Source organism: Ctenopharyngodon idella, chromosome 22, assembly GCF_019924925.1.
Source record: "Ctenopharyngodon idella isolate HZGC_01 chromosome 22, HZGC01, whole genome shotgun sequence".
In the NCBI taxonomy this organism is placed as follows: domain Eukaryota; kingdom Metazoa; phylum Chordata; class Actinopteri; order Cypriniformes; family Xenocyprididae; genus Ctenopharyngodon; species Ctenopharyngodon idella.
The window spans coordinates 25,413,220-25,426,853 of NC_067241.1; the positions used below are offsets into that span (position 1 = coordinate 25,413,220).

The 13,634-nt window shown below is 36.5% G+C and overlaps 1 long non-coding RNA gene across 1 annotated transcript; it reads left to right on the forward strand.

Annotated features, from left to right (window-relative positions):
• Positions 1 to 6,685: 6,685 nt before the first annotated feature.
• Positions 6,686 to 10,325, forward strand: LOC127505525 (uncharacterized). The gene is made up of 2 exons (XR_007927732.1): positions 6,686 to 8,654; positions 9,097 to 10,325. It is a non-coding gene; the product is annotated as an uncharacterized LOC127505525 (long non-coding RNA).
• Positions 10,326 to 13,634: the final 3,309 nt, after the last annotated feature.

The following is a 13,634-nucleotide window of genomic DNA, read 5'->3' on the forward strand; positions in this document are numbered from 1 at the left end:
GTAAAACTCAACTGTTTAACTCTAGGGGAGTTGGAAAATGAGCCTATTTTCAAAAAAAGTGGAGTGTTCCTTTAAGAGATCGTTATGAAAAATATTAAATTAAACACATTTACAAAGCAGGAATAAACACTGATGCAGTGAAAGTTTGAGAAGGCAGCTGAAAGAAAATATATGACTATATCAATGCATGTGAATCAAACAAATAGACCAAATAATTAATATAGTTTCACAAAGAGCTCAAAAAAATACATGTAAGCTTAATCTGTTTAAAAGCTTTATATATTATGCATGTATTATATTTATTTTAATTTAAAAGCAAAGTTTAATATTGTCAATTAATATAATAGGCCTAATAATATGAAAGTCATGAATTATTCATAATTTTGATTGATTTAATATAAATATAATAAATAATTAACAGCAAATGTTAAGCAATTTTGTCTCTAAAATCTTTTCACTATAAACTGATTTAATTTGGTGCGCGAGATACAGGGGGAGTGGCTTTATTGCATCAGATACATGTCACTTTACTCACAGCTGATTGGTCGAGTTTGGGTTTGTGATCTCTAACTCAGAATAAAACCTGCACCTGAGCAGGTTAGGCGTGTAGCGTAAGTTACCATAGCAATGAACCCCGCTAAAAACCAATCCACCTTCATAAGCCCGAAAAACCAGAGTTTGCTCAAACTAATCTTGAACTTACCTGGGTAGCAACTGAAACCGGCTTTGTGCAACAGGCCACTGATGAACACAATCGGAATAAATATCCTGACGCATTCGAGCTTTATAATGGCAGTAAGTGTTACCAAACAAAATGAGCTGAAGAAAGTGTCTCCATCCACATCCATCCATCATAAATATGTACTCCACATGGCTCCGGGGGGTTAATAAAGGCCTTATGAAGCAAAGCGATGCATTTTTGTAAAAAAAAAAAAAAAACAATCCATATTTAACAAGTTATGAAGTAAAATATCTAGCTTCCACCAGACCGCCTTCCGTATTCTACTTATGGAACTGACGCGACTTCTGTAAGTTGAATACAGAAGACGGTCTGGTGGAAGCTAGATATTTTACTTCATAACTTGTTAAATATGTTTTTTTTTTTTTGTTGTTGTTGTTGTTTTTTTACACAAACGCATTGCTTCGCTTCAGAAGGCCTTTATTAACCCCCTGGAGCCGTGTGGAGTACATTTATGATGGATGGATGCACTTTCTGTCAGGGATCTATGAGGGACTCAAACGCAGGATGAGTGTAACAGGTTTATTGACAAGACAAGATGTTAGACAAGATATTGAGGAAGAGGTGGTGAACACAGTCCAAATAGTAGGTAGGGTTGAGGCACGATGAGGGGCAAGCTAAGAGAAAGCGGCCGCGGAGTCCGTCCCAGGATGACAATAGGTTGGGGAGCAGAGATGGTAAGGCAGTGCAAGACCGGAGAGAAACAGCATTGCCCAGGCGGGAACACACAGCTCAAAATAGTCACTCGTGGTCTCACAGGCACTGCACAGGTCTTGCTGCTTGGTAAATAGAGAGACGGCCTGGGAACTTCAGCTTGCTGGACAGGACTGGACGAAACTAGAGGCACAGCAGGACAAGACACGACATGGCAGACAGCAGATGGTCAGGAACAAGGCAGATCAAGACACGACTAGAATTATAACAGCTATATGTACTGTAACTTCTACAAAAAACACGACAGATATTAGCAACAAGATATCTACTACGAAGTACAAAGTAGCACAAAGAATAAAGAGTAACAAACTGGCAAAGACAAGAGCGAAAGAGGGAGCAAAGAACATGAGGAACAGGTGACAACACTCAGACTAACAAGGACTGGTCAACGACTAAACGAAATGGCGTGGTAATTGGAAACAAGGAGGCAAGAACAGAGGAGCACATGGCCAACACAAACACAGACATAGCCATGTGTTCAAGCTCAAGGCAAAGGCACAACAGACAGAACTGTCAGAGGAGAACCCTGACAGTTTCTTCAGCTCATACTCCTTTGGTAACTCTTACTGCCATTATAAAGCTCAGATGCGTCAGGATATTTATTAATATTTCTCCGATATAGTCATATACACCTAGGATGGCTTGAGGGTGAGTAAAGCTTGGGGTAATTTTTATTTGAAAGTGAACTAATCCTTTAAGGCATATCTCTGCATATGCCAAGATCATATAAATAGACTACCATTCAAAAGTTTGGGGTCAGTAAGATTCTTTAAAAGAAATAATACTTACACTGTAAAAAATGATCATGATTTTAATGGTAAAAGACTGTAAAATGTGACAATAAAAACCTGTTAATTGGTTAACAGTAAGTTTCCTTACTATATATAAGGTGAATAACTAATAGATCTAATCTTACATTTAATGAAAGTTTAAAGTAAAATACTGTAAATTTAGTTTTTGGAAGTGAAAAAGAGCAAGTCATTGTATATTTTACAGTAAAAAAATAAGCGTAAATTGACATTCCCAGAATTTCCTGCATAACACTTCAGATTTGATGTATTTTCGTTGAAATAACTGTTTCTTCTTAGTTTTTTCTAATCATTTATGTACTGTCACGAACTGCTCTGACCCACATGGGTTGAAGATCTAAAGTTGAGCCACCCCCTTTACACAAACTTGTAGATAATTTTTGTATGTTCAAGAGGAGTTGTCATATCTTGCTGTTTGTATTTAAAAGAAAGATCATGGGAAAGTATTTTTATTTAAAACAGAATTGTTGAGCAGTTCGTGACACAAATTAAGATATTTTTGATTAAATCCGATGGCTCAGCGAGGCCTGCATAGACAGCAATGGTACTTCCTCTCTCAAGATCCATAAAGGTACTAAACATATTTAAACCAGTTCATGTGAGTTCAGTGTTTCTACCTTAATATTATAAAGCGACAAGAATACTTTTTGTGCGCCAAAATAAATAAATAAAAAAATAACAACTTTTTAACAATATCTAGTGATGGCCGATTTCAAAACACTACTTTGGAGCATTATGAATCTTTTGAGTCGAATCAATGATTCGGATCACGTATCAAACCGCAAAAACTGCTGAAATCATGTGACTTTGGCACTCCGAATCACTGATTTGATTCGTAAAGCTCCGAAGCTTCATTAAGCAGTGTTTTGAAATCAGCCATCACCAAATATTGTTCAAAAGTCATTATTTTGTTTTTTTGGCACACAGAAAATATTCTCATCGCTTTATAATGTTAAGGTAGAACCAATGTACTCAAATGAACTGATTTAAATTATGTTTTTAGTACCTTTATGGATCTTGAGAGAGGAAGTACCATTGCTGTCTATGCAGGCCTCGCTAAGCCATCGGATTTAATCAAAAATATCTTAATTTGTGTTCCGAAGATGAATGAAGGTCTTATGGGTGTAGATTAGAACGACATGAGGGTGAGTAATAAATTACATTATTTTCATTTTTGTAACCCTTTTCATAACCCTTTGAAGCTTTATTAAATATGACTCCAGGAACAAGGTGATATAGCTGATATTTTATTTCATAAAATGTCACATCAGAATTTCATAGCAAATACAAGCTATATATTTAGCAGTGTGTCTCATTCACTGTAAACCCTAATGCTCAAAATACTTAATTGTTTTGAGTAGGACAAACTTAAATTTAACAAACTAGTTCAGTTAAATTAACTGTTATGAGTATTTAGAACTTTCTTTTTCTTTTGAGTTCACAGAACTGATATATTTTAAGTAAACTGAACTGTTTTATTGTTTTGAGTTGTATGAACTCATTTCTTTTAATTTAGACTAACTTAAGTTTAATTGAAACTGGGCTGGGATTTCTATTTCCCAGCATGCTTTGCCCATGGCACTCGAAAGGGAGAGTAAATGCTAAAATTAAGTGTTATCCATTAATTTTGCACAAAAAACACTATATAAGGGAGATTTAGTAGTGATTAATGTTTTGTTATGCTAATTTAGAAGAGTTTCTGTTAATGTGGGTTTTTGGAGAGTTACCATCATGGTGACAAGTAGCGCATGTGGCTTGGTATGAGAGCAGGTAAGTTACATGTTTTAAGTTGCTGTACTCATTCAGTAAGTGTTATACCATGCTATTGTTAACATGTTAGCAAATTAGCAAGTTGGCATTTTCTGAATTTTCTTATTAAGGTTTACATTGAAGTAAATAAGTCATTTGATTTGAAAGAACTCAATAAAAAATTAATTAACTAAATATTTTGTGTTAATTGCTTTCAAAGTGTATGTTATCTAACTCAGTACTTCAAGTTAAGAGCAATTATCATGTGTGAGTACTACAAACTCAAAACTTGATAGTTCTGCTTTCTTAAAATTGGGAACATCATTACTCAAAATTTGATGTAACTGATTACCTCAAATTTTTTGAGTTAGCCCAACTTATTCGGGTTTACAGTAGGATTTGCAGAGCTGCTGGATTCAGTGCAGCAGGAAGTAGAAGAGCAGAGAACAGCAGAGGAACAGGAAGCTCTGAGTGACACTCTGAGCATCATTACACAGGTTCCCCTCACAACATGAGATGCTCTCAATATTAGGAACCGATGACGTGGCATCACAAATAGATTTAGAGACACAGCCTTTTACAACCACTGGATGGTCTCCAAAAGTCCCTGATGAAAAGAAAGAAAACAAAGGTTAGTCTAAGTTGATTTGTATTAACTATTTAAAATGAATGATGGAGAAACAAAAATAACAACAATCTTCTTTGTCCTTCTCCAGATTCTCACCTGTTGCAGCGGTCTTCATTCCCTGAACAGCTCAATATGTTTGAGCAGCTCTGTCCATCACAAGAGAAACATGTCTTTCCATTTGGGACGTTAGTGCTGGGATCTACAGGAGGAAAACAAGTATTATTATATTTTCTGTACAAAACCTCTAAAGAAACAACACTCACTTAGCTGCTCCATTGAATCAGTTCACGACAGACAAGCCACACCCTGCATTTTATTTCCCGAATAAATATCCTTTGGAAGCAAAATGAGTGTTATTTGTCAGTAAAGCACAATACCTGGATCATCTTGGACGTTACACTGGTTTGTGTTACAGCAGGAAGAAGTCATCTTTAGAATGTTTATGTTCATAGATGCACTTTGACAGAAAGAAGCACAATCTTTAACATTCACCTTAGAAGCAATGCCACCTGAAAACATGAATGATACAAGAAAGACCAATTAAACTGAAATTTATTTATAAATGTCAAAATTTAGCATTTTTCTCATTTCAAACTATTCTTAAATGCAAATCATAACAATCTGAGAGAAAACAAGTAGTCGTTCTGTCGCAACACCAGTAAATTACAGTAGCATCTCCATCAGTCAAATATAACAGTGAATTTTAATCAATCATATTGGACTTATTGATTTGCATAACTGCTGTTGAACTCATGCACTGAGAAGATCCACTGGGACATGTTTTTACCATTTGTCTTACACAAGAACCTGTCATACTCTTGCACTAGTAACAGTGGAGAGAGTGTCCTTTAGTAATAAAACAGAGAGAGAGGCATCAGTGATCTGTTATTGAATTTAACATTATAAACACTATTTGTCTTTGTACCTGCAGTGAAAAGAATGAACAGAAGAAAAACTGATATTTGTAGATCCATCTTTGATCAGGAGGCGAATGAAATAATGTGCTTGTTTCAGTGCTCAGTACTGTGGCTTCTCAGGAGGGGAGAGTCTTTAGAGAAAATGAAAAACTTCAGCTTACATAATTTACTTGCCAGCTTACATAATTTACTTGCCACTGTATGACATAGGACCACCGATTAAGAGCCATGATCACAGAAATCACCACGATTGTTTCACGAGGCCAATCTTTCGTCTGGGACAGCCAAAAATCGTGCAGTGTATCTCAGGCTTAAAGGATGTGCTCTCAAAAAAGCACATCCATCCATCATAAAAGTAATCCATACGGCCCTAGGGGGTTAATAAAGGCCTTCTGAAGTGAAGCGATGGGTTTTTGTAAGAACAAATATACATATTTATAATGTATGTGTGTTGTTTGGATCCAAACATTCTTCTATATTCTGCAGAAGAAAGAAAGTGATACATCAGTTTACATAGAGACTTGGGTATTACATACATTCGGTGGTGTGTATGAAAATTAATGAGAAACCAGGTCAAGACTAGTTCTAGGAACTTTTCACTTAAATATACTTTACTGTTGCAACAATAATAAGTGCAATTCAGTCGTAGTACACTTACACACTGTGTGGGACATGAAACAACCTGTTTAAACAGAATAACTTTCATTTTCTTTGAAATCATGAACAATCAGACTTAAAGGATTAGTCCACTTTCAAATAAAATTTTCCTGATAATTTACTCACCCCCATGTCATCCAAGATGTCCATGTCCTTCTTTCTTCAGTCGAAAAGAAATTAAGGTTTTTGATGAAAACATTCCAGTTTTATTCTCCTTATAGCGGACTTCAATGGACTCCAAACGGTTGAAGGTCAAAATTAGTTTCAGTGCAGCTTCAAAGGGCTTTAAATGATACCAGATGAGGAATAAGGGTCTTATCTAGCGAAACGATCAGTCATTTTCTTAAAAAATATACAACTGTATATGCTTTATAAACACAAATGATCGCCTTGCAAGTGCTTCGCCATTCCGCCTTCCGTATTCTTCAAAAAGCTTACGCTGTATGTCCTACGCCTTCCCTATTCTGAACTGGCGCTGCGTTCGTTCCGTATGTTGAATAGGGAAGGCGTAGGACATACAGCACTTGCAAGGTGATCATTTGTATTTATAAAGCATCAGGCATCAGGGCTAAAGTGGAGAGAACAAAGACACAGTTAGGAAGTTTTGTTCATCCACATTCTTCACAACTTCCCATTCTTTTCTCCTCTTGTCGCTAGTAAAGCAGTAAAGACTGACATCGCTTCTCTTGTGGCGCATCGACTGGAAATTACAACCAAAAGTTGCACAATGTGGCATCGTATATTATATTCCGAGTTGTGTTGCGGTAAAAATAGCAACAGGGTAGTGTCAGTAGCTCACCAAGAGCAACCATTTGACGTCACCGACATACGCACTGTACGACTAAACAAAAAGGCGCCCCCCTTTGTCCAAATATGTCATGGATTTTTAAAATAACGTAAATCTTTCATGGGTTTTCTACTACATATTTCAGTAAGAGACATCATTTGAGTTATTTTAAGCCATACAAGTCTTAATACCAGGGGTTCCCTTTAAATTGATGAAAAATGACAGTGAAGGCTTGACAAAACATTGTGTCAAAAGATTTCTCTTTTAAATAAATGCTGTTCTTTTGGACTTCTATTCATCAAAAAATCCTGAGAAAAGTCTTATCTCTTAGCAGACCTAAGCAGGCGGAGCGCGCTGCGGGACTAGCCCACAATAAACACTGAACCAGACTATTTAAATGTTGAGCAAGAAACCTTATTGGCTGCAGAATCAGCAGAGGCCAATCAGCTCGTGCCATTCAGTAATGATGTGATTGCTTAAACTGAGCCCTCTAGAGTTTCATGACTGAACTAGATATTTATTTATTCCCTAGATATTAATTTATATTTATTTAATGTTTTTATTTTTAAAAACCTGCAATACTACAGGCTACAGATACACTGATGAAACTACCCCCACTCTAAATGTCTGGCTCATTGTTTACCCTTGTACACCTGTCATTATTAATGAAACTGCATTATTAATTAAGCCAAATGTGCTTGGATCCATGCTGTTGCACCACACCTTTTACTGATACCTGCAAGCTTCATTCAGTATTCAGTATTCATGCCATGCCAAAACCACTATTCAGACAGCTGCGCCTCTGCTCTAACAGACAGTGTTAATGAAACTCTCTATTGCTGATAGTATTTACACTAGTTTTACTCCCATAGGATCCACCCAAGCAGAGCACACATGACAGAGCATTTGATTATGTCGCATGACTTGGGCACATTTGCAAATTAGCTACGTTGTGTGTACATGAGTCACTGCAAAAAAAAAAAAAAAAAAGTTCTTCCTCTTTATTTTTGTTTTATTTTCCAGTACAAATATCTAAACATTCTTAAATCAAGACACATTTACTTCAGAAGCAAAATAGCATAAGGTAACAAGTCTTGTCTTCTAAAAAAAAAAAAAAATGTATCAAAGTTAAGTGACTTCACTCTTAAAACAAGAAAATAAAAATGTCTGCCAATGGGGAAATAAAGAAAAATAAACTTCTTTCCCCTTAAATTTATGTTTTTATTATCTCATTGGCAGATATGTTTTCAGGAAGCTTTGGAGCGTTATGAATCAGCGTGTCGAAACATGATTCGGATCGCATGTCAAACCGCCAAACTGCTGAAATCACGTGACTTTGGCGCTCCGAAACGCTGATTCATAACGCTCCGAAGCTTCATGAAGCAGTGTTTTGAAATCGGCCATCACTATATAAGTCATTATTTTGTTTTTTTGGCGCACCAAAAATATTCTCGTCACTTTATAATATTAATATTGAACCACTGTACTCACATGAACTGATTTAAATATGTTTTTAGTACGTTAATGGATCTTGAGAGAGGAAATGTCATTGCTGGCTATGCAGGCCTCACTGAGCCATCGGATTTTATCAAAAATATCTTAATTTGCGTTCCGAAGATGAATGAAGGTCTTATGGGTGTGGAACGGCATGAGGGTGAGTAATAAATGACATTATTTTCATTTTTGGATGAAACTAACCCTTTAATATCTAAATTTTGCTTCTGAAGTAAATGTGTCTTGATTTAAGAATGTTTAGATATTTGTACTGGAAAACAAGACAAAAGGAAGAAAATCATATTTTGCAGTGGGAATCTGTGAGTAAGAGATAATAAATTTGTCCAGCCAAAACAAGAGAGGTGAGAGGGCAGTGACTCAGGACGAGGGGAAGATTTTTCGGAGTGTGCTGGCGTCCTTGAATCCCCTGCAGGAGATGGGGGGAGAAATGGGAAGAGGAGGGATTGGGTTACGCAAGACAGAGTGAAAAAGTGCAACAATGTGTGAAAGACCTTGAGTCCATGAGAGCAAGCTCTAAAAAAAAAAATACGACAAGCAAGAACAGAACTTTTTAATTCTAATTTGTTTGTTTTAACGGCCAGGATGGACAAAAAGAAAGAGAGGAGGAGGAAGAAGAGAGAAAGAGGAATGCAGATGGAAGTGGGTTGAGGCAGCAGGGCGCTGTTATTTCCTCCGCAGTGTGTGTGCATTGTTCCGAAAACAGCTGTCTGGAGCGCTCGGGCCAGCATGGAGGATTGCCTTTCCTGCTGTCCCCTCCCTAACTTTCCCCGGTTGTTTTGGAAACCACAGCACACATGGTTTGTTAGGTATGCAGGGGGCATCTGATATGGGAGGCTTGATTTCACTCATCTTCAGTTTTACCCGTCCATACTGATGTCACAACAACGAGGTGTCGCCGTAACGGAAATGGTTTTACTGTGATGTTGTGGACAGAGGTGAAGGAGAAGTGAGGGAAAAAAAAGGAATAAGAAGACAACAAACCTGTTACAATTACCTGTGCACACCTGCAAACTGTACTTCTGCCCTCTACTGTAATAAATGGGAAGTGTAATGAACTACCACCAGAAGGCCATCATATGATTATTTGCTGTAACAATGATTGTGTACTTCAGATATTAAATTAATAAAGGCATACAAACAGTCATAAATAAATGTTCTACAGTGCTGCTTGTTCCACTCAGGGTATCTGCAGAGTTTTTAAAGCGTTCAAATTTAAGATTTTTGATGACCTTTTTAAAAAATAATATCACTCAAGATGTGTTTAATTCTGTATATACATATGTATATGTTCTAATACATCAGTACATACAAATTAGAGGTTGAGCAGTATTGGATTTTGTTGATACAATGTGCTTAAAATTGCTGATACTAGTAAAATCTATATATTGAATAATGTTAACATATTACAATATAAACACCATAAAGTAAACAGCCATAATTAATCAAACTATTTACAACTGCTTGGTATAAATGTGCAGTATTCAATGATTGCAAACTGTTCTGAAACCGAGGGCTTGTAGAATGTGCAAGAGCGTCTTGTTTTGACTCTGAATGTGTATTTATTTAATGAAATCACTGCCTTTTATTAATAGTTTAATAATCACACTAGGCTGTTTCACGGTTTTTGTTTTTCTGTCCCCAAATTTACGACATTTTGAGACTTTTTAAGGACATGCAGGAATCCTGTCCAAGAACCATATTTCACTCTATTTTGTCCTTATGTGGTTCTTTGAACAGTTTTTTGGTTCTGGCTTCTGTAAAGCAACGGTACCCTGTATACTCAGAAAAATAAATATTTGGCTTAACTTGACTCAGTTGTGGATATGTTGCTAATTAATTTTCGCAACTTAAATGACCATGCTGACAGAAATACCCTGTGTAGTGGAGACATAATGGAATAGAGTGCTAGAGTTTTCAAAAGCATTGGTTCTGGAAGTATTTTTTACGTTAATTTCTTCTATACAGATTTTAAATAAGTCTTTGTTAAACTGTTATAAGCCAACCAAGCCAAGCTATGAGGTGAATCACAATCTTTGATTTGACAATCAGACATACAAATATACAAGACTGCATACTTGACAGCTTTAGTCATAGAAAAAAACTACAATCCCATGAAGCATTGCAAACAGCATAATGGAATTAAAAATGATGGAGAAATATGCAACTACTCATTTAAAAATGTTGATTATATATATAAAAACATATAGCGTAGGGACTGCTTGCTTGTTCCAACTCTGATTGGTGGAATTTTCTGTATAGCATCATGGGTAATGTAGTTTTTCACCACAAATTCTGATGTTAAACATGATTATTTTAAAACTAAGTTAAAATAATGTGGGATAACGCCTTCAACAGAAGCAAATGCTATCGATTAACAACCTCGTAGCTCACAGTTGGTCTGTCTTTAAAGGTTTATAAGTTATCGTTAAAAATAAATTTCCCTATGGAAAAAATGAATGCAGTTTTTGGAACCCAACTGTTGCATTCTATTGACTATGTTAAAACTAAACTTGTCAAATTAATTTATTTCAGATTAAATACTAGCAAGCAGTAGCACATATTACAACCCGAATTCCGGAAATTTTGAGACGTTTTTTTAAATTTGAATAAAATGAAAACTAAAAGACTTTTAAATGAGCTCATTTCAAATTTGATGCCTGCTACTGGTCTCAAAATAGTTGGGACGGGGGCTTGTTTGCCATGGTGTAGCATCTCCTCTTCTTTTCAAAACAGTTTCAAGACAGTTTGAAGACTCTTCTACGATAAAGCCATGCTGTTGTAATAGCTGCAGTATGTGGTTTTGCATTGTCCTGCTGAAATACACAAGGCCTTCCCTGAAATAGACGTCGTCTGGAGGGGAGCATATGTTGTTCTAAAACCTTTATATACCTTTCAGCATTCATAGTGCCTTCCAAAACATGCAAGCTGCCCATACCGTATGCACTTATGCACCCCCATACCATTCGCACCACACATACAATTTGGGTTGTAGCATATAGTAAATGTTACTTTTTGTTACATAATGATAAAATAGCAGAATTGTCACTTTTCAGCACAACAAGTACTTTGTACTTTTCTCAGGTACAAAAGCTGTCATTAGGATGGTACCCTTTAAAAAAGTTCTAGTATGTACCATTTAGGTACTAATATGTACACATTTGGTACCAATATGTACCTTTAAGGTACTAATATGCACTATTTAGGTACAAAGGTGTACCTTTTGAAAGGGTACGGCCCCAGTGACAGCGTTTGTACCTTTTTTTCTGAGAGTGAATGGTAACCCCAAAACATAACAGAAAATCTCCAAATAACACCAAAACCTCTTACAGTTACAAAATTATTGATGTAGTTCTTAGTGTATCAAGTTAACTTCCATTCGTGAATATAAATGGACTGAACACAGTGAAAATAAGTAAATTAAGTGACAAAAAGCAGTTTCAAGTAGTTTCTGAAGAACTAGAGAATGACATCAAATTACAAAACCTTTTTTGATCCTAATTTGAATTTTTATCAAACACTGCAGGGTTACAAATCTACAAAATATTACTGTGTAATAAATGATGGTAAAGTATTAGTTGTAGTGTGGAGTGATTAAGGATCACAGTCCAAACCGAGTGAAAGACAGAGCTACTAGTGACCTTTTTTCTACCAATCCACCAATCATCACTTGTTCATAATATCTGCAGACCAATCAAGTACTGATCAACCAGCCTGTAAAATTAAACATATCAAGGGGGAGTGTCCTGCACATAGACAGGAGCTGACTTGTGATTTTGGAGGGTTGTTTTAAAGGTCACTGGTCAAAATGAAGTGGTTACTCATTTTTTTTTGCAAATGAAGCAGTTCAGCTGAAATGGTGTCTCATTGTGAGTACTAGTCTGCCGTTCCCAGAACGCTTTTGTGCTCTCAGGGTCACTGACTGATTGAGCATTGCCAAAAACATACTCTGGATTTTGTTTTACTTGGATGGAGCGTGACAAGGATCCTTTGGCCCCTTTCATAAAATGTTCATACACTTGAGTTTTTTTCCATTCCTTGGAATGGGAAAGGATAATAATTAAACTGGCGTTTAGAGACCTAAAAGGGGAATGATGGCTTCCAAGCACCAACTGTGCACAGTCACACAGAACAGCTTTATTGTATACAGTGAATAACTACTGTAACTGTTTAGAGAAAATATACTGCATGCAAAACAGTGTCAACAACAGTTAAAGGGGTCATGAACTGAGCTGTTTTATAATGTTTCCTGGGGTGCACTTATAATGTTACTATGCTTATAACATCAACAATTGTCATAATTTAGAAATAAAAGGCTTTTTTCCTACCCTAATTTTATCCCTATATGTTGAACGCTCTGTTTTAAGGGGCGTGTCTGCTGTGAGACTTCAGTGTAAACACCCACTGCTGTGATTGGCTTGACAGCTCAAGCGATTGTAAAGGGAGCGTTCTTTGATCGCTTTCTATGTATAATTTAATCACCATTTAAATAACAGATTATTTTCATCCTACTAAGAGAAACAACATGAAGTTGAGCGTTTAGTCACTGGTTTGATTTACTGACACATAGGCAAAGAACATCTGACTGTACATGAATCATTAATATCACATTTCAATGATGAAGTAGGCATTGATTTCTCCTGCGGAGGTGGCATTTCACCTATAGATAAGCACATTCCGGGACGAGTCGTTCGCTGGGACAAGTAAAAAGGTTCCATGGAAGGGCCTTTATTTTTAGGAAATTCTCCTGAAATGTGCATTGCTTAGCCAGAAATTTCATTTAGGTGTTTCATTGTTTGGACCTTTGTTGGGAAGGACATTAGAGACTTGGAGCTTCAATTGAATACTCCTGTTTCATATTTTCTCTCAGGACACACAGCTGCCAAGTCATGTAAGAAGGACCTCATGTTCCAGTATCCTTCTGTCAACAGAAAATGAAATACTCAAATAAATGTGCACAGCAGGACCGACCAAATGTGAGCAAGATAAGAAAATAGACCCAGAGGGGGTTTACGAGCAGGAGTGCGGTTTAGAGCCTGTTAGTTTTAGCATAAGCTTGGATGAGAATCCCTACCCATGAGCCTCCACTGTTACCTATTCACTCATATTAGCCTGCGCACAT